Source organism: Hyaena hyaena, unplaced genomic scaffold (assembly GCF_003009895.1).
Source record: "Hyaena hyaena isolate Hyena2069 unplaced genomic scaffold, ASM300989v1 scaffold_2123, whole genome shotgun sequence".
Taxonomy (NCBI): domain Eukaryota; kingdom Metazoa; phylum Chordata; class Mammalia; order Carnivora; family Hyaenidae; genus Hyaena; species Hyaena hyaena.
Window position 1 is genome coordinate 67,400 of NW_024082761.1, and position 21,461 is coordinate 88,860.

Sequence of the window (21,461 nt, forward strand, 5' to 3'; positions counted from 1 at the left end):
GTGGTCATGGTGGTAATCAAAATAGATGTAAGTAATATGACTGAACCAGAATTTAAAACAACGAACATAAGAATAATGGCTGGTCCTGAGAAAAGCATAGAAGACACAAGAGAGAACATTACCTAAAAGATAACAGACCTAAAAAGTAGCCAGGCCAAAATAAAAAATGCTAAAACTGAGACGCAAAACCAACTGAGAGTAATGACAAGGATGGAAGAAGTAGAGGGAGGAATAAGTGACACAGAGAATGAAATTCTGGAAATAATAAAGCTGAACAGAAGAGGGGAAGAAAAATATAGAAAAAAAGAATATAGACTTAAGAAACTCAGTGACTCAATAAAGCATAATAACATTCACATTATAAGAGTCCCAGAAAAAGAGAGAGAAAAAAGGGCAGAAAGTTTATTTGACCAAATTATACCTGAAAACTTCCCTAATCTGGGGAAAGAAACATGCATCTGAATCCAGGAGGCATAAGAACTCCCATCAAAATAAACAAAACCCGGCCAATACCAAGACATACTGTAGTAAAATTTGTAAATTACAGACATAAGGAAAGAATCATGCAAGGGAAAAGAAATCCCTAACCTACAAGAGAAGAAACATTAGGTTAGCAGCAGATCCCACAGAAACCTGGCGGGCCAGAAGGGAGTGACATAATATATATGTAATGTGCTGAGCAGGTAAAATGTGCAGCCAAGAATAATTTATCCAGAAAGGTTGTCATTCAGAATAGAGGGAGACATAAAGAGTTCCGAAACAAAAACTAAAAGAATCTGTGACCACTATCCCAGCCCTACAAGAAATACTGAAGGAAATCTTTTGAGTGGTAAAGAAAGACCTAAAGTACAAATACTCAAAAGGAACAGAGAAAATTTCCAGAAACAAACAATTCTCAAATAATACAATTACTATATTCATATCTATCCATAATCACTCTGAATGTAAATGGATTAAATGCTCCAATCAAAAGACAGGATATCAAAATGGATAAAAAAGGGGCGACTGGGAGGCTCAGTCGGGTAAGCGTCTGACTTAGGCTCAGGTCATGATCTCACGATCTGTGGGTTTGAGCCCCTCATTGAGCTCTGTGCTGACAGCTCAGAGCCTGGAGCCTGTTTCAGATTCTGTGTCTTCCTCTCTCTCTGCCCCTCCTCATTTTGTGTTCTGTCTCTCTCTGTCTCAAAAATAAATAAATGTAAAAAAATTTTAAAAATGGATTAAAAAAAAAAAAGACACATGTATATGCTGTCTATATGGGACGCAATTTAGCCATAAAGAACCCTACAGATTGAAAGTGATGGGATGGAAAACCATCTCTTATGCTAACAAACATCAAAATATAGCCAAACTAGCTACACTTATCTCAGACAAACTACATTTTAAACCAAAAACTATAACAAGAAATAAATAACAGACCTATGTCATACTAAAGGGAATTATACAACAAGAAGATCAAACAATGGTAAATATTTCTGCCTTGAACTTGGTAGCATCTATATAAATCAATTAATAACACACATAAAGTGGGGCACCTAGGGGTTCTGTTGGTTAAGCATCCAAATCTTGATTTCGGCTCAGGGAATGATCTCATGGTTCATGAGATTGAGATTGAGACCCACATCAGGCTGTGCACTAAGAGCAGGGAGCCTACTTGGAATAATGTCTCTCCCTCTCTCTCTGCCCCTCCCAGCCTCTCTCTCACAATAAATCAACATTAAAAAAATAAGAAACATAAGAAACTCACTGATAATATCACAATCATAGTAGAGGATTTTATCACCCCAAATTACAGCAATGGACAGCTCATCTAAGCAGAAAATCAATAAGAAAGTCATGGGTTCAAATTACACACTGGACTAGATGGATTTAAAATACATACTCAGAACATTTCAACCTAAAGCAGTAGAATACACATTCTCTTCAAGTGCACACGTGACATTCTCCAGAATAGATCATATACTGAGTCACAAATCAGCCTCCAACAAGTACAAAAAGACTGAAATAATACCATGTATATTTTCAGACCACAATGCTATGAAACCTGAAGTCAACCACAAGAAAAAATGTAGAAAAGACCATATATACATGGTGGTTAAAGAAATTCTTGTAAAGAAAGGGTTAACCAGGAAATCAAAGATGATATAAAAAATACTTAGAGGCAAATGAAACTGAAGACATGACAGGCCAGAACCTTTGGGATGCAACAAATGTGGTCATAAGAAGGAATTATATAGTAATATAGGCCTACTTCAAGAAAATAAGACTCAAATTCACAACCTAAACGAGCTAGCAAAAGATCAGCAAATAAAGCCTAAAGCCATCACAAGAAGGTAAATAATAAATATTAGAGCACAATTAAAACAATATAGAAACAAAACAAAACAAAAAAACCTAGTAGAACCAACAAAACTAAGAGCTGGTTCTCTGAAGGAATAAAATTGATAAACCCCTAGAGAAACGTATCAAAAAGAAGAGAGAAAGGACCCAAAAATTAAATTACAAATGAAAGAGGAGAGATCACAACCAACACATCAGAAATTCAAACAATTAAAAGACAATATTACGAAAAATTGTAAGGGAATCTGGGCAATCTGTAAGAAATGGAAAAATTCCAAGAAACATACCAACTACCAAAATTGAAAAAAGAAATAGAAAAATCTGAACAAAAACATAAGCAGCAAAGAAACTGAATCAGTAATCAAAAATCTCACAATAAACAAAAGCTCAGGGCCAGATGGCTTCACAAGGGAATTCTACCAGATGTTTAAAGAAGAGTTAATATTTTTCTTAAAGTTTTCCAAAAAAAAAAAAATAGAAATGGAAGGAAAATGTCCAAATTCATTCTATCAAGTCAGCATTACATTGATTCCAAAATGAGACAAAGACCTCACTAAAAAGGAGAATTAAAAGCCAATATCCCTGATGAATATGAATGCAAAAAAAATCTCAAGATTACAGTAAATTGAATCCAATAGTACATTAAAATTCACCACGATCAAATGGGATTTATTCCTGGGATACAGGGATGTTTCAATTTTTGCAAATTCAATATAATACACTACATTAATAAAAGGAAGGGTAAGAACCATATGATCCTCTCAACAGAAGCAGAAAAAGCATTTGACAAAATACAGCATCTATTCTTGATTAAAAAAAAAAAAAAAACACCTCAACGAACTAGGTGTAGATGGAACATAACTCAACATAATAAAAGCCATATACTACAGATCCACAGCTAATACTATCCTCATTGGGAAAAACATAGTGTTGCCTCTACAGTCAGGAACAAGAAAGGGATGTCCATTCTCATCATTACCATTTAACATAGTACAGGAAAGCTTAGCCTCAGCAACCAAAAAAACAAAAGGAAATAAAAAGCATCCAAATCTGTAAGATGTCAAACTTCCACTATTTGCAGACGACATTATACTCTATGTAGAAAACCTGAAAGACCCTGCCAAAAAATTGCTAGAATGCATGAATTCAGCAAAGACAAAGGATATAAAATCAACATACAGAAATTTGTGGCAATTACATTCCACCAATAATAAAGCAGAAGAAAAAGGAATGTTTCCATTTACAATTGTACCAAAATCAATTAACAGACCTAGGAATAGACCTATACAAAGAGATAAGACATCTGTACTCAGAAAACTTAGAACACTTATGAAAGAAACTGAAGAAGATAAAGAAATTGGAAGAAAGTCCATGCTCATATTTTAAAGAAAAACACTATTAAAATGCCTATACTAGACAAAACAATCTAAAAAATTAATGCAAACTCTATCAAAATACTACCAGCATTTTTCACAGAACTAGAAGAAACAATCCTAAAATTGGTATGGAACCACAAAGGACTGCAAATATTCAAAGCAATCCTGAAAAAGAAAAACTGGAGGCATCTTGATTCTGAATGTGAAATTATATTACAAAGCTGTGGTCATCAAGACAGTATGATATTAGAGCAAAATAATACTATGGACTTTCTTCAAAAAACTAAAAACAGAACATCCGTATAATCCAGCAATGGCACTATTAGTTATTTATCCAAAGGATACAAAATACAGATATGAAGGGGTACATGCACCCCAATATTTTTTGGCAGCATTATCAACAATAGCCAAACTATGGAGAAAGTTCAAATGTCCATTCACTAAGAATGGATAAATAAGATGTGGTACATATATACAATGGAATATTGCTTAGCCATCAAAAAGAATGAAATCTTGCCATTTGCAATGATGTAGATGGACCTAGAATGCAATAGGCTAAGTGAAATAAATCAATCAGAGAAAGACGAATACATACAATTACATTCGTATGTGGAATTTAAGAAACAAAACAGGTGAACATTTGGGAAAAAGGAGAAAAATAGAAGAGAGGGAAACAAACCACAAGAGACTCTTAAGGATAGAGAATAAACTTAAGGGTTGTTGGAGGGAGGTGAGTGGCAGATGGACTAGATGGGTGATGAGTATTGAGGAGTGCACTTGTTGTGATGAGCACTGCATTTTGTATGTAAGTGATCAATCACTGAATTCTACTCCTGAAACCAATATTCCAATATTGCACTGTATGTTAACTAAAATTTAAATTAAAAAAACAAAAAAAACAAAAACAAAAAACCAGACTCAAATACAGAGAAGAAACTGGTAGTTGCCAGGGGAAGTAAGTGGGGTTGGGTGATTGGTGAAACAGATAAAGGGAATTAAGCATACACTTATCTTGATGAGTACAGAGAAATGTATAGAATCACTGAATCACTATATTGTATACCTAAAACTATAATACTGTATGTTAATTATACTTGAATTTAAAAAAAATTACAAACGCTAATAATCTAATTAAAGCAAGATCAATCTCACTTAGAACTGAAGTGCAAAAAAGCAAACAAATATAAGGTCTGAGAAACATAGAGCAGAATAATGGTCACCAGGGGTGGGTGGAGGAGGAAATGTGGACGTGCTGGCCAAAGAGTAAAAAGTTTCAGTTATTAAAGAAGAAGTTCTAGAAATATAATGTACACCATGGTGACTATACTTAACTATATTGTATTGTATACTTGAAGTTTGTTAAGAGGGTAGATTTTAAGAGCTTGCATTTCCAAACATACACAAAAGAAAAAGTTAAGTATTTGAGGTGACACATCTGTTAATTAGCTTCATTGTGATAAACATTTTTATAATGTAAACATGTCAAAACATCAAGTTTTATACTATTTATATATATTTTATACATATACACATACATACAATTCTTATTTGTCAGTTATAAAGTTGAGAAGAAAAATTTAAACTCTACTGTGAGAATTTTTTTCCACTGGAGGAAGAACATTCTTACTATAGATTAGAAGGCCTGAACTTAAATGGGGCTTACTGTATAAATACAACTTGTTTGTACTTTCTTAAAAATTATAATTAGATTAAGTAAGCTATAAAGCCAAAACAGCAACAACCACACACACACACACACACACACACACACACACGCACTTAAATTAAATTGAACCAAAATGACTAGAACTCGCAAATCAATATTTCTTCTCTGTTATCTTTTGGTAAAAATAAGCTAATGACAATAAGTCAAACTCATATCACAGAAATATTTAATAAAGTAATATGCAATGATGTCTATCTTGATTGTATACAAACAGCACAAACAGCATCATTTTACATATCTGAATACTGCAAAGAAATTATTACCCCCTAGCTCTGCAGAGTTTCCAAATAGACAAATTTAATTATATTCTCTAGATGGTACTAAATAATATACAAGTACACTGAAACATTTTGTCTTTATTTTTTTAAGTATATTTTATTGTCAAATCGCTTTCCATACATATCCAGTGCTCATGCCAACAAGTGCCCTCTTCAATGCTCATTACCCACTTTCCCCTATCACTCACCCCCATCAACCCTCAGTTTCTCTCAATATTCAAGTCTCTTATAGTTTGCCTCCCTCCCGCTCTCTAACTTTTTCCCCCTTTCCCTTCCCCTTCCCAATACTCTTTTATTAACTTACTCAATATCCAAATATGAGTGAATACATATGGTATCTGTCTTTCTCTGCCTGACTTTTCTCACGTAGCACGATACCCTCCAGGCCCATCCATGTTGCTACAAATAGTCAGATTTCATTCTTTCTCATTGCCATGTAGTATCACATGGTATAGATAAACCACATCTTCTTGATCCATTCGTCCGTTGATGGACACTTAGGCTCTTTCCATGTTTTGGCTATTGTTGAGAGTGCTGCAATGAACATTGGGGTACATGTGCCCCTACGCATCAGCACTCCTGTATCCCTTGGGTAGATTCCTAGCAGTGCTACTGCTGGGTCACAGGGGAGTTCTGTTAATTTTTTGAGGAACCTCCACACTATTTTCCAGAGCGGCTGCACCAGTTTACATTCCCACCAACAGCATAGGAGGGTGCCCGTTTTTCCACATCCTCGCCAGTATCTCTAGTCTCCTGATTTGTTCATGTTAGCCACTCTGACCAGCGTGAGGTGGTATCTCAGTGTGGTTTTGATTTGTACTTTCTTGATGAGGAGGGACTCTGAGCATCATTTCATGTGCCTGTTGGCCATCTGGATGTCTTCTTTGCAGAAGTGTCTGTTCATGCATTCTGCCCATTTCTTCACTAGATTATTTGTTTCGCAGGTGTGGAGTTTGGTAAATTCTTTTGTAGATGTTGGCTACTAGTCATTTATCCAATATGTCATTTGCAACTATCTTTTCCCATTCTATCGGTTGCCTATTAGTTTTGTTGGTTGTTTCCTTTGCAGTGTAGAGCTTTTTATCTTGATGAGGTCCCAATAGTTCATTTTTGTTCTTGATTCCCTTGTCTTTGGAAATGTATCGAGTAAGAAATTGCTGTGGCTGAGGACAAAAAGGTTGTTTCCTGCTTTCCCCTCTAGGGTTTTGATGGTTTCCTATCTCACATTCAGGTCCTTTATCCCATTTTTAGTTTATTTTTGTGTATGGAGTAACAAAGTGGTCTAGTTTGGTTCTTCTGCATGTTGCTGTCCAGTTCTCCCAGAAACATCTGTGAAGAAAGCTGTCTTTTTTCCATTGAATTCTCCTTCCTGCTTTGTCAAAGATTACTTGGCCATCCATTTGTGGGTCCAATCCTGGGTTCTCTATTCCTTTGCTCTATGTGTCTGCTTTTGTGCGAATACCATACAGTCTTGTGGATTACAGCTTTGTAGTAGAGGCTAAAGTTTGGGATTGTGATGCCTCCCATTTTGGTTTTACCCTTCACTATTACTTCAGCTATTTGGGATCTTCTCTGGTTCCATTCAAATTTAAGGATTGCTTGTTCTAGCTTTGAGAAAAATGCTGGTGCCCATGTTGATTGGGATTACATTGATTGTTTAGATTGCTTTGGGTAGTTTTGACATTTTAGCAATATTTATTCTTCCAATCCATGAGTATGGAATGTTTTTCCATTTCTTTGTGTCTTCTTCAATTTCCTTCATAAGTGTTCTATAGTTTTCAGCATACAAATCTTTTATTTTTTTTTAAAAATATTTTTATTTATTTCTAGGAGAGAGAGAGACAGCATGAGCAGGGGAGGGTCAGAGAAAGAGGGAGTCACAGACTGAAGCAGGCTCCAGGCTCTGAGCTGGCAGTCAGCACAGAGCCCGACGCGGGGCTCGAACCCACGAACCGCGAGATCATGACCCAAGCGAAAGTCGGACGCTTAACCGACTAAGCCACCCAGGCGCCCCTCAGCATACAAATCTTTTATATCTTTGGTTAGGTATTCATAGGTATTTTATGGGTTTTGGTGCAATTGGGAATGGGATCAGTTTCTTGATTTCTCTTTCTGTTGCTTCATTATTGCAGCATAAAAATGGAACCAAACTCTTTACATTGATTTTGTACCTTGCGACTTTGCTGAATTCATGGATTAGTTATAGCAGACTTTTGGTGGAGTCTGTCAGGTTTTCCAAGAAAAGTATCATGTTATCTGTGAAACGTGAAAGTCTGACGTCTTCCTTGCCATTTCTGATGCCTTTTATTTCATTTTGTTATCTGATTGTTGATGCTAGGCCTTCCAAAACTATCTTATGCAACAGTGGTGAGAGTGAACATCCATGTCATGTTCCTGATCTCATGGGGGAAATTCTCAGTTTTCCCACTGAGGATAATATTAGCTGTGGGCTTTCCATAAATGGCTTTTATGATGTTTAAGTATGTTCCTTCTATCCCAACTTTCTCAAGGGTTTTTATTAAGAAAGGATGCTGTATTTTGTGAAATGATTTTCTGGATCTATTGGCAGGATCATATGTTTCCTTTCTTTTGTTAATGTGATGTATCACAGTGATAGATTTGTGAATATTGAGCCAGCCCTGCAGCCAAGGAATAAATCCCACTTGATCATGGTTAATAATAAGTTTTATAAGCTGTTGAGTTCAATTTGCTAGTATCTTGTTTAGGATTTTTGCTTCCATATTCATCAAGGATATTGGCCTGTAATTCTCACTTTTTGCTGGGTCTCTGTATTATTTGGGAATCAAAGTAATGCTGGCTTCATAGAATGAGTTCGGAAGGTTTCCTTCTGTTTCTATTTTTGAAATAGCTTGACAATGATAGATATTAACTCTTTTTTTTTAATTTTTTTTTTTTAATTTATTTCTAGGAAAGAGAGACAGAGACAGCGTGAGCAGGGGAGGGTCAGAGAGAGAGGGAGACACAGAATCTGAAACAGGCTCCAGGCTCTGAGCTGGCAGTCAGCACAGAGCCCGACGCAGGGCTCGAACCCACGAACCGTGAGATCATGACCCAAGCGAAAGTCGGACGCTTAACCGACTGAGCCACCCAGGCGCCCCTATTAACTCTGTTTTAAACGTCTGGTAGAGGGGCGCCTGGGTGGCTCAGTCGGTTAAGGGTCCGACTTCGGCTCAGGTCGTGATCTCACGGTTTGTGGGTTCAAGCCCCGCGTCGGGCTCTGCGCTGACATCCAGCTCAGAGCCTGGAGCCTGTTTTAGATCCTCTGCCTCCCTCTCTCTCTGACCCTCCCCTGCTCACGCTGTCTCTCTCTCTCACAAATAATAAAACACTAAAAAAAAAAAAAAAAGGTCTGGTAGAATTCACCAGAGCCACCTCGCCCAGGGCTCTTATTTGTTGGGAGATTTTTGATAACTGATTTAATTTCTACACTAGTTATGGGTCTGTTCAAATTTTCTATTTCTTCCCAGATGAGTTTTGGTAGTGTGTGGGTGTTTAAGAATTTTTCCATTTCTTTCAGGTTGTCCAGTTTGTTTGTTGGCATATAATTTCTCATAGTATTCCCTGACAATTGCTTGTATTTCTGAGGGATTGGTTGTAATAAATCCATTTTTACTCCTGTTTTATCTTTTTGGGTCCTTTCTATTTTCTTTTTGAGAAGCCTGGCTAGAGGTTTATGAATTTTGTTTATTTTTTCAAAAAACCAAATGTTAGTTTCATTGACCCATTCTACTGTTTTTTTGTTTTCTTGGATTCTATATTGTTTATTTCTGCTTTGATCTCTTCTTTCTCTTCTTCTGCTGGATTTGGGGTGGCTTTGTTGTTCTGCTTCTAGTTCCTTTAGGTGCACTGTTAGATTTTATATTTAGGATTTTTTTCCTTGTTTGTTTCTTAAGACAGACCTGGATTGCCGTGTTATTTTCCTCTTAAGACTGCCTTTGCTGCATCCCAAAGAGTTTAGATTGTTGTACTTTCATTTTCATTTGTTTACATATAATTTTAAATTTCTTCTCCAATTGCCTAGTTGACCCATTCATTCTTTAATAAGATGTTATTTAACCTCATTGCTTTTGGAGGTTCTCCAGACTTTTTCCTGTGGTTGATTTCAAATTTCATAGCATTGTGATCTGAAAGCATGCATGGTATGATGTGAATTCTTTTATATTCATTGAGGGCTCTTTTGTGACCCATTATGTGATCTAATCTTGGAGAAAGTACCATGTTCTCATGAGAAGAAAGTGAATTCCACTATTTTGGGATGTAAAGTTCTAAATATATCTGTCAAGTCCATCTGGTCCAACTTGTTGTTCAGGGCCATTGTTTCTTTATTGATTCTGTGTCATTGATCGATTCCCTGCTGTCAGTCAAACATTAAAGTCCCTGGCAATTAGCACATTCTTTTCAACAAGAATGCTTATGTATGTGATTGTTTTATTTATTTGGGTGTACCCATTTGATTATATCACTCAGTTCTTGAATTCTCCTTTCCTGCTCCTAGATCAATTTATCTCTTTCTCACATTCCTCTTTTCCAGAATTTTATATTCTAAATCACCTATTCTCCTCTCTGCCTCTTCATTCCGCACTGTGGCCACTTCCATTTTATTTTGCACCCAATTTATAGCATTTTTAAATTCATTTAGACTATTTTTAAGATCCTTGATCTCTGCAGCAATGGAGTCTCTGCTGTTCTATGCTTTTTTCAAGACCAGCGATTAATTTTTTTAAGTTTATTTATTATTTTTTAAATAGTTTATTGTCAAGTTCTTTTCCATATAACACCCAGTGCTCATCCCCACAAGTGCCCTCCTCCATGCCCGTCTCCCCCTACCCCCCAAACCCATCAGTCCTCAGTTTATTCTCAGCATTCAAGAGTCTCTCATATTTGCCTCCCTCCCTCTCCCCAACTATTTCCCCCCTTCTTCTCCCCTATGATCCACTGTTAAGTTCCTACTAATCCTTCTATGCATGCAAACATATGGTAGCTGTCCTTCTCTGCCTGACTTATTTCGCTCAGCATAACATCCTCAAGGTCCATCCATGTTGCTACACATGCCAGACTTCATTCTTTCTCATTGCCATGTAGTATTCTATCGTATAGATAAACCACATCTTCTTGATCCATTCGTCCGTTGATGATCACTTAGCTTCTTTCCATGTTTTGGCTATTGCTGAGACTGCTGCTATGAACATTGGGGTGCATGTGCTCCTATGCACCAGTACTCCTATATCCCTTGGGTAAATTCCTAGCAGTGCTATTGCTGGGTCGTAGGGGAGTTCTATAGTTAATTTTTTGAGGAACCTCCACACTGTTTTCCAGAGGGGCTGCACCAGTTTACATTCCCACCAACAGTGTAGGAGCGTGCCCCTTTCTCCACATCCTCGCCAGCATCTCGCGTTCTCTGATTTGCTCATTTTAGCCACTCTGACTGGCATGAGGTGGTATCTCAGTGTGGTTTTGATTTGTATTTCCCTGATGTAGAGGGATGCTGAGCATCGTTTCATGTGTCTGTTGGCCATCTGGATGTCCTCTTTGGAGAACTGTTCATATCTTCTGCCCATTTCTTCACTGGATTGTTTGTTTTTCGGGTGTGGAGTTTGGTGAGTTCTTATAGATTTTGTATATTAACCCTTTATCTGATATGTCATTTGTCCAGCGATTAACTTTATGAGTATTATTCTAAAATCTTGTTCAGTTTTGTTGTTTATATCTGTTTTCATAAATTCATTACTGGTTACTTCTTCCTGGAATTTCTTTTATGGAGAATTGTTCTGTTTCATAATTTTGTCTAGTTTTCTGTCCTTTCTAAGTTTTAAAAGCTTGTTATGTGCTCTGCACCTATGAGTACTGCTATATTAAAGGGGACTCATATACTTTTCGGGGCCTGGTCGTTCAGGAGGTGTTTTTTGGAGAGTGTTACTAGCTCTCTGCTGTTGTGCCTTTGGTTATTTCTGTACTCGTAGTGATGTTTTGGGGCCTTCACCAGATGTGCTTTGGTTTGTTCCTTGAAGTAGCCCTGGCAAGGAAAACAGCCCAACAAACAGGAAACAAAAACACGCAAATGCACAAATAAATAAAACAAACAAGCAAACAGACCAAAAAAAAAACCAACAAGACAATCTAAAAATATAAAACCAGAAACACCATCTACAAGGAAAGAACTTGGTGGAGGCGGTGCTGATGGAAGAGCATATACAAAGAGAGAAATGACAGGGGCAGGGGGAAAGAGCAAATAAGTATTGAGCAGGCAGAGAGACTAAAAGGCTTAATTCAGAGAGAGAGAGAATAAGGACAGAGGCGAGAAAAAAGAAACGAAGATCAAGTTACCCATAGAAAGTATATGGCCTGATTATTCCAGAAAGAAAGAAGGAGGTGTAGAATATGCATCAAGAGAATGGATTACATATGTCTGTTTAAGAAAACAATAACCAGAGTAACCCGCCTAGAGGAGGGAAGAGGTAAGGAGAAAAGAGAGAATATATCTAAATAATAAGCATTGACCTAGAGTTAATTCAGGCAATGCTGAAGTGCTGGTTCCATAGTGTCTATCAAGCTCCAGCAGATAAGCAACTATCTAGTGCAGAGGGCCATGGTTTGGTATAGACGGGCCCACCCCTCCACTGTGAGCCCCGCAGACCGATCCCTGAGACCCCAACTTGGTGGTTGTGGGGAGAAAAATGGCAACCTCCCAGTCCCTTCTTCACGGACCAGGTGTTCCAAATTATTCCTTTGGATCCGTCCTCTTTGTGCTACGGGCACAGGTAAGACGGGCTGTTTCATTCTACCGTCTCCTATGTCCCTCACTTAGCTGGGTTTAAACTCCCACCCATGCACATTAACAATGCCGCCCGAAATGTCATACTGTGGCTGTGCTGCAGCACTTCAGGGGAGGGGACTGGATTCTCCTTCTGCAGCCTGTGCCCCTGCCATACCACCGAACCCTGATGTGACGCTCCTCCTCCCCAGGTGTGGGAACAGGGCTGCCAGCCCCAGTCCAAAGAAAGCCCTGCAGTTAGAGATGTGTTCCCTCTCTGAAAGCACTGCCATTAGAGATGGGATGATGGGATCTCTCTGCCGGGTCCAAGGTTTTTCTCTTGTCCAGATACAGTCTTATGCTTCCACAGCCACTCCTTCTCTTCCCTTTGTCTCTCCACAGAAGGCCCCTCTCCGTGCCTCCGTGGCCCCTTTTATCTCCCCCAGTTTGCAATCACGCACCTATGGGGCCATCTGGTTTTCCCATTTTCTTCCAGGTAGACTCTGTCTCCTTTCCTCCCAGACTCTTAAGAGTTCAGAGTCCTTTGGCTTCAACCCTTCTTTGTTTGAGAGACATAGGGATTACAGATCCCCCTACTTCTCTGCCATGTTGGCCCCTCTCCCTACTGTAAATTTTTAAAAAGATGTTTAACCAACAAGAAGAATTGAAGTGTAAAAGATTTTAGAGTTAACCATAAATTTACCAGAAGATTCAATTAACCAGGACACGTCAATCATAGTGTTTTGGGTAGTAGAGACTTTATTGGAAATAAATTTAAATGGAGGAAAAATTCACTTTAACTGAAAATATTGCATGAAAGTAACATTTTCATTATTTCATATATTCTATGTTCTTCAAATACTGGATCCCATCTTTGGGAATATTCTCTAGCATTAACTAGCAACCAACATTGTTGAATTACTTATCAAAGTAGTTCAATTAAATTCTATTTTAAATGTATTGTGGAGAGGCTCCTGGGTGGCTTAGTCGGTTAAGCGTCTGACTTTCGCTTAGGTCATGGTCTCGTGGTTCATGGGTTTGAGCCCCGCGTCGGGCTCTGTGCTGACTGCCAGCTCAGAGCCTGGAGCCTATTTCAGAGTCTGTATCTCCCGCTCTCTCTGACCCTCCCCTGCTCACGCTGTCTCTCTCTCTCTCCTAGAAATAAATAAAAATATTTTTAAAAAATAAATGTATTGTGAAATATAATAAATATCAAGGAATTTTGTGTATTCTATAATAAAAGAGTACAAATTTACTTGAAAATTTAGAAATGTGTAAATTCAACTATTTGGGACAATTGCTATTTACCCTCCTACCTAGATTTTGAGATTTTCAAAGATGAATGTCAAAGTATGCTTTAAAATCATCATCTAAGATTAATAACAAAGAGAAAAAACACTAATAGTTAACAAGTATATAGGGAAGTGAGTCTCTTCCAGACTGCTAATGAAAATTAATAAAACATTACCCAGTGCTTATAACAGTGCCTCTTATAACAGTGCCTCTTATAACAGTGCCTCATACACATACAAAAAGGATCCAAGAAATACTTTTGGTTAAATGAGTACTACCTTTATGCATTGCAGTTTGGCACTGTATTGATATTTTTTTATGCTTTCTGTCCTACAGTTCCATTTCTAGAAATTTATTTTAAGTAAATAGTGATAGATAAACATAAAGATTTGTGTACAAGGTACTTCAACAAAGCACTGATTATAAATAGTAGAATAACTGGAAATATGATAAATTTCCAAAAAATTATGGGAATTGTACTTTGATAATGGTATATTCATACATCCATTTATTCATGCCACCGTAAAGAATTCTCTCCAATGTCATCCAACTAGTCAATGGTGGAGTCATAATTCAGACTCAGACATATACATTTCTCTACGAATGTAGATCAATCTGAGGTGACTTGAGGCCTGAAAAAATTAAAATTATAATGGTAAATAGGACTCTGGGTGAGGGGATGCTGTTAGTAGCACAGTCTTGGTAGGCAGTATGAGTTTGGCTTAAGGCCAGATCCCCAGGAAGACCGTAAGGAACCAGCTTTCTGGGATCCTGGAGACAAGGAAGAAAGAGGAGTTTTATCAGACGACTTATGGGGGTTTCACAGAGGAATCAGGAAATGATGAGTACCAAGGGTACCAGTCAGACACAGAGGATTAGGTGGACTAGGACACCAACATCAATGACAGGGATGAACCATCCAGGTATAGAGAAGCAGAAGAGCCAAGAAGGAAGCTCTGAATAGTTACCAAAGCAATAAGGACCCTCTCAAGAGCCTGAGACCTCAAAAGGTCAGTACTCCAGCTGGTAGCTCTCACAAGGCCTGAGAAGAAAAGGCACTGCTACCACTAGAATTACAGGAAGATGGCTCTGACAGAATTCCATGTATCAATCTACAGCTGAGCATACATTAAAGACATTCCTTTGGGTACAGGGAAGAACACGATCACAGAGGAGTTCAATTTACATTCACTGGAGACATATGAGCAGCTCGAGGCTGAAAAAAATCAAGTATAGAAGAAGTGGAAGTGCTCTAGGCCCATAATCACCTATCATTCAGTGATAGTACCACTTGTTGGGGAGCCAGGTCCTAAAGAAGAGAATGTGAATGTGGAAGGACTAGATACTGCTCCCATAGCTTCTGCACTACCGATGACAGCACTGAACCCATCATGCCTCCTGCTTGCTGCTCCCATACCTTCATCATTTTTAGTGATGATACATTCAAGGAATGATGTCCTCTAGGGCAGCTCCCAAAGGTCCCTGTTCAGGAGGTCTGCCCTGTGACCCATGACCCAACCCTGTACTGGGATCATGTCACAGACATCCGCTGCACTATTAGTTGAGCCTTCAAGATCATCAAGTACTATAGCACTGCCCATAAACTGCCACCCACTACCTCATGACTGGGTATTGGGCCACCAGTTCTCAAGTCCCTGCCTGTCTCTGGGACCCAAGCCTAGCACCAGAAAATTATCATCAAATAAGGGTATGTTTAGTACTTAGAAACTTCTTTCCTCCCCTGACGTGGGGCTCTTAACATTCTCCCTCCTTTCTCTGCTTCTCCCCTTTATCATCTTAGGCAGTATAAATAGAAATATATTCTCTAGAATAAGAGAAGTCAGAACCTGATTCTCTTCTATAGATGTCAAAATACATCGGAAGAAAACACTAACTATCCTCCACATTTCTGGCAAAGAATGATCATTATACACAAGAACTCCAACTTAGGGTATATGAGGATTAAAGTTAATATACTTATCCAGTTCGCAAAATTACTTAAAGTGTAACTGAATCTGCAAAGTTGGTTTATATTAGAGGGATGAGACTTTTTTTCTGTATGGCGCCACTGGAAGAGTTGCAATGTCAATGGACAGAACTTATTATGAGGCAGGTTTATATGTAAAATAAGGAAAGACCTTAGGTAGAATGATAGCTCCCAGAAAATGGATGGACTGCCGTAGGTTCCTTTACCCAGAGTTTTATTATTGTATAGATAAATGGCCACTTAGTGTGCCTATCATAGAGGGGATTACAGAACCATACAGAAGGCTGAACTAGAAAATATCCAAGGTCACTTTCAAAACTGATATCTTAATGAACTTCTTAAACTAAGGTTTGCAAATATCAGGTACGCTTACATAAATCTGTCAAAAAAATTCAAACTGCTTATAATTACTAAGCCCCTGTACATTGTTATTCACTAAGAAAAATTAGCAACTTTTTTTCCCCATTGGAGTTAGGATTTTTTTAAATGTTTATTTACTTTTGAGAGAGAGAGAGAGCTGGGGAGGGGCAGAGGGAGAGGGAGACACACAGAGAGGGAGACACAGACATAGGGAGACAACACGCTATTGTTGATAATGCTATTAAAATCAGAGTGCATGTTACCATGAATTAGTATTTTTGTATCTTTTGGGTAAATACCTAGTAGTGCAATTTCTGGGTCATAAAGTAGTTCTATTTTTGAATTTTTGAGGAAATCCCATACTGTGGCTACACCAAAATGCATTCCTAACACAGTGTAAGAGAGTTCCCCATTCTCTGCAATCTTGCCAACATCTCATTTCCTGCATTATTAATTTTAACTATTCTGACAGGTATGAGGTGGTATCTTATTGTGGTTTTGACTGATGATGAATGATGTTGATCTTTTCATATGACTGTTAGCCATCTAGATGTCTTCTTTATAAGTGTCTATTCATGTCTTTTGCCCATTTCTTCACTGGATTATTTGTTTTTTTGGGTGTTGAATTTGATAAGTTCTTTATAGATTCTGGATACTAGTTTATCTGATAGGTCATTTGCAAGTATCTTGTCCCATTCCATAGGCTGCCTTTAAGTTTTGTTGATTGTTTACTTCACTGTGCAGAGCTTTTTATCTTCATGAGATCCCAAAAGTTCATGTCTCCTTTTGTTTCCCTTGTCTCCACTGACATGTCTAAAAAGAAGATGCTCTGGCCAAGTCGACAAGGTTGCTGCCTGTGTTCTCTCATAGGAGTCTAACGGTTTTCTATCTCACATTTAGGTCTTTCATCCACTTAGAATTTGTTTGTATATGGTGTAAGAAAGTGGTCCAGGTTCATTTTTCTGTGTGTCACTGCCCAGTCTTCGGAACACCATTTGTTGAAGAAACTTTTTTCCATTGGATATTCATTCCTGCTTTATCAAAGATTAGTTAATGTAAATGTGGGTCCATTTCTGGGTTTTCCATTCTGTTCCACTGATCTACATATCTGTTTTTATGCCACTCCCATAACTGTCTTGATGACTACAGCTCTACAATTTAGCTTTATGTCAGAAATTGTGGTGTCTCCAGCTTTCCTTTTCTTTTTCGGGATTTCTTTGGTTATTCAGAGTCTTTTAAGGTTCCATGCAAATTTTAAGATTGTTCTAGCTCTGAAAATAATTCTGCTGTATTTTGAAAGGGGTTGCATTAAATGTTTAGATTGCTTTGGGTATTAAAGATATTTTAACAATGTTTATTCTTCAAATCCATGAACATTGAAATTATACCATTTCTGTGTGTCCTATTCAATTTCCTTCATAACTGTTCTATAGTTTTCAGATTACAGATCTTTTAACACTTTGGGTATGTTTTTTCCTAGGTTTATTATTGTTTTTACTGCAATTTGTTAATTGGATCATACTTTCTTTTCCTCCTGCTTCATTATTGGTATATAGAAATGAACCATATTTCTATATGTTGATTTCATATCCTGCAACTTTGCTAAGTTCATTTTAGTTATAGCATTTTTTGAGGATATTTCAGGTTTTCTACATAGAGTATCATATCATCTGCAAACAGCAAATGCTTGATTTCTTTCTTTCTGATTTGGATGCAATTTCTTTTTGTTGTCTGATTACTGAGGCTAAGACCTCCAGTACTGTTAAATAGTAATGACTGAACATCCATGGTCTTGTTCCTGACCCTAGAGGAAAAGCTCTCAGTTCTTCTCCACTGAGGATGGTATTAGCTGTAGGTCTTTCATATATGACTTTTATGATGATGAAGTATGCTCAATTTATGTCTACTTGCTTGAGAGTTTTATCAAGAATGGATGCTATATTTTGTCAAATGCTTTTTCTGCGTCTACTAAGTCACATGATTCTTACCCTTTCATTTATTAATACAGTGTATCACGTTGTTCATGTAGCCCAGGAATAAATCCCAGATGATCGTGATGAATGATTCTTCTAATGTACTGTTGGTTTTGATTTGACAGTGTCTTGCTGAGAATTTTTGCATCCATGTTCATCAGGGATATTAGCCTGTAAATCTCCTTTTCAGCAGGGACTTTGTCTCATTTTGGAATCAGGATAATGCTGACCTCATAAAATGAGTGTTGACATTGAGTGTTGACATTTTTCTTCTATTTTTTGGAACAGTTTGACAAAAACAGGTATTAACTCTTCTTTAAATGTCTGGTAGACTTCCTCTGGGAAGCTATCTGGCCCTGAGCTGTTTTTTGTTTGCTGGGAAATGTTTTATTATGGATTCAGTTTCTTTGCTAGTTGAGGGGTCTTTCCAAATGTTCTATTTCTTCCTGATTCAGTTTTTGTAGCTTGTATGTTTCTAGGAATTTATCGATTTCTTCAGGGTTGCCCAGTTTGTTGGCATATAATTTTTCATAATATCCTCTTATAATTGATTATACTTCTGTGGTGTTTGTTGTGATCTCTTCACTTTCCTTCCTGATTTTACTCGGGTCCTTTCTCTTAATTTTGGTAGGTCTGGCTAGCGGTTTATAAATTTTGTTTATTCTTTCAAAGAAGCAGCTCTTAGTTTCGTTGATCTGTTCTACTCGTTTTTTTTTTGTTTGTTTCTATACCATTTATTTCTGCTCTAATCTTTATTGTGTCACTTCTGTTGGCTTTAGGCTTTATTTGTTGTGCCTTTTCTAGCTCTCTGAAGTGTAAGGTTAGACTTCATATGAGGCTTTTCTTGTTTCTTAAGGTAGTCTACTATTGCAATATACTTGCACCTTAGGATTGTCTTTGCTGCATCCCAAAAGTTTTGGACTATTGTGTTTTTATTTTCATTGGCTTCATTTTTCTTTATTTCATCTTTAATTTCCCAGTTAACCCATTCAATCTTTAATAGGATGTTATTTAATCTCTATGTATCTGTTGACTTTCTACACATTTTTTTTTCTTGTGGTTGACTTCAAGTTTCATAGTACTGTGGTCTGAAAATAAGCATGGTATTATTTCAATCTTTTTGTACTTTTTGTGGGCTGATTTGTGACCCAGTATGTGATCTATTCTGGAAGCTGTCCCATGTGCACTAAAAGAGAATGTATATTCTGCTGCTTTAGGATGAAATGTTCTGAATATATATATATATATATTATATCCATCTAGTCCAGTGTGTCATTCAAAGCCATTCTTTTCTTGTTGATTTTCTGCTTAGATGTTCTCTACATTGATGTATAGGGATGTCAAAGTCCCCTACTATTACTGTATTATTATTGAGTTTGTTTATATTTGTTATTAATTCATTTATATAGTTGTGTGCTCCAATGTTGGGGGCATTATATTTAGAATTGTTAGATTTTCTTGTTGGATACTCCTTTTTATGATGATACAGTGTACTTCTTCATCTTTTGTTACACTCTTTAGTATAAAATCTAGTTTGTCTAATATAAGTATTGCTACCATGGCTTTGTTTTGAGGTCAAATTGTGTGATAACTATTTCTCCATCCCCTCACTTTCAATCTGTAGGTCTTTTTAGGTCTAAAATGAGTCTCTTGTATGAAGCATATATATATGGGTTTTTTTTTGTTTTTGTTTTTCTTTTAAGACTTTTTAAAATATTCATTTATTTTTGAGAGAGAAAGTGTGGGAGAAGGGTAGAGAGAGGGACAGAGAGAATCCCAAGCAGGCTCCATGCTATCATCAAAGAGCCAAACACAGGGCTGGAACTCACAAACTGTGAGATCATGACCTGAGCTGAAATGAAGAGTCAAACACTTAACCCACTGAGCCACCCAGGCACTCTTGTGTTTTGTTTTGTTTTTTATCTATTCTGATACTCTATGTGTTTTGATAGGAGCACTTAGTCCATTTACATTCAGAGTAATTATTGATAGATAGGAATTTAGTGCAATTGTGTTACCTGAAAGTGTTTCTGATGATGTTCTTTGGTTGTTGCTTTTAGTTTTTTATTGCCCTCCCCCCCAAAAAAGAGCCCCTTTAATATTTTTTATAGGACTTTTTTAGTGGTCAAACTCCTTTTGTTTCTGTTTGTCTGGGAAACTCTATCTCTGCTTCTATACTGAATGACAGCCTGCCAAATAAAGTATTCTTGGCTGCATATTTTTCCCATTCAGCACACTGAATACATCATACTGCTCCCTTATGGTCAGCCAAGTTTCTGTACATAGATCTGTTGGAACCTGATGTCTTCTCTTGTTAAAGGAAGGTTACAGAGTTTTTCCCCTTATTTCTTTCAGGATTCTTTCCTTATCTATGTATTTTGTGAATTTGATTATGATATATCTTGGTGATGGCCAGCTTTTGTTGAATCAGTGAGAGTTCTCTGTGCATCTGGATTTTTTTTTTTTTCCCTTAGTTTATTGTCAAGTTGGTTTACATATAACACCCAGTGCTCATCCCAACACGTGCCCTCCTCCATCCCGATCACCCCCCTTCCCCTCCCCCCCCCCCCCCAGCCATCAGTTTGTTCTCAGCATTCAAGAGTCTGTGCGTCTGGATTTTGATGCCTATTTACTTCCCCAGATTAGGGATATTTTCAGCTAAAATTTGGTCAAATAAAACTTCTGTCCCTTTCTCTTCTTCTGAGATGCCTATGATACAAATATTATTACACTTTAAGAAGTCACTGAGTTCCTTAAGTCTATATTTGTGATCCAATACCTTTCTTTCTTTATTTTGGCTTCATTTTTTCCCCCATAATTTTATCTTCTATATTACTGATTGGTTCCTCTGCTTCATCCATCCTCAATGTCTGTATACATTCGGTTTTGAATCTCGGTTATAGTATTTATTTCAGCCTGAATAGGTTTTAGTTCTTTTATCTTTCCAGTAAAGGATTCATTAGTGTCTTCTATGCTTTTTTCAATCTCAGCTAGTGTCCTCATGATTATTGTTTTAAAGTTTGGTTCAGACATCTTACTTGTATTTGTGTTGATTAAATACCTGGCTGTGATTTCCTGTTCTTTCTCTTGAGGCGAGTTCCTCCATCTTTCATTTTTGTCTGGATCACTGCTTTTTTGTATGATTGTTAGAAAAGCCTGTTGTAGGGGCACCTTGGTGGTTCAGTCGGTTAAGCATCCAACTTCAGCTCAGGTCATGGTCTCATGGTTCTTGTGTTTGACCTCCACATCAGGCTCTGTGCTGACAGATCAGAGCCTGGAGCCTGCTTCGGGTTCTGTGCCTCCCTCTCTCTCTGCCCCTCCCCCGCTCATGCTCAATGTCTCTCAAAAATAAATAA

The 21,461-nt window shown here is 37.5% G+C and overlaps 1 protein-coding gene and 1 pseudogene across 1 annotated transcript in view; one reads left to right on the forward strand and one right to left on the reverse strand.

Annotated features, from left to right (window-relative positions):
• The window catches only part of LOC120227260 (MICOS complex subunit MIC27-like), a gene marked incomplete at its 5' end in the record, with an annotated part of 63,959 nt that overhangs the window by 40,499 nt on the left and 1,999 nt on the right, over nucleotides 1-21,461 (reverse strand). The gene's annotated exons all lie outside the window — the stretch shown is intronic.
• Nucleotides 14,497-16,242, forward strand: LOC120227258 (annotated as a pseudogene).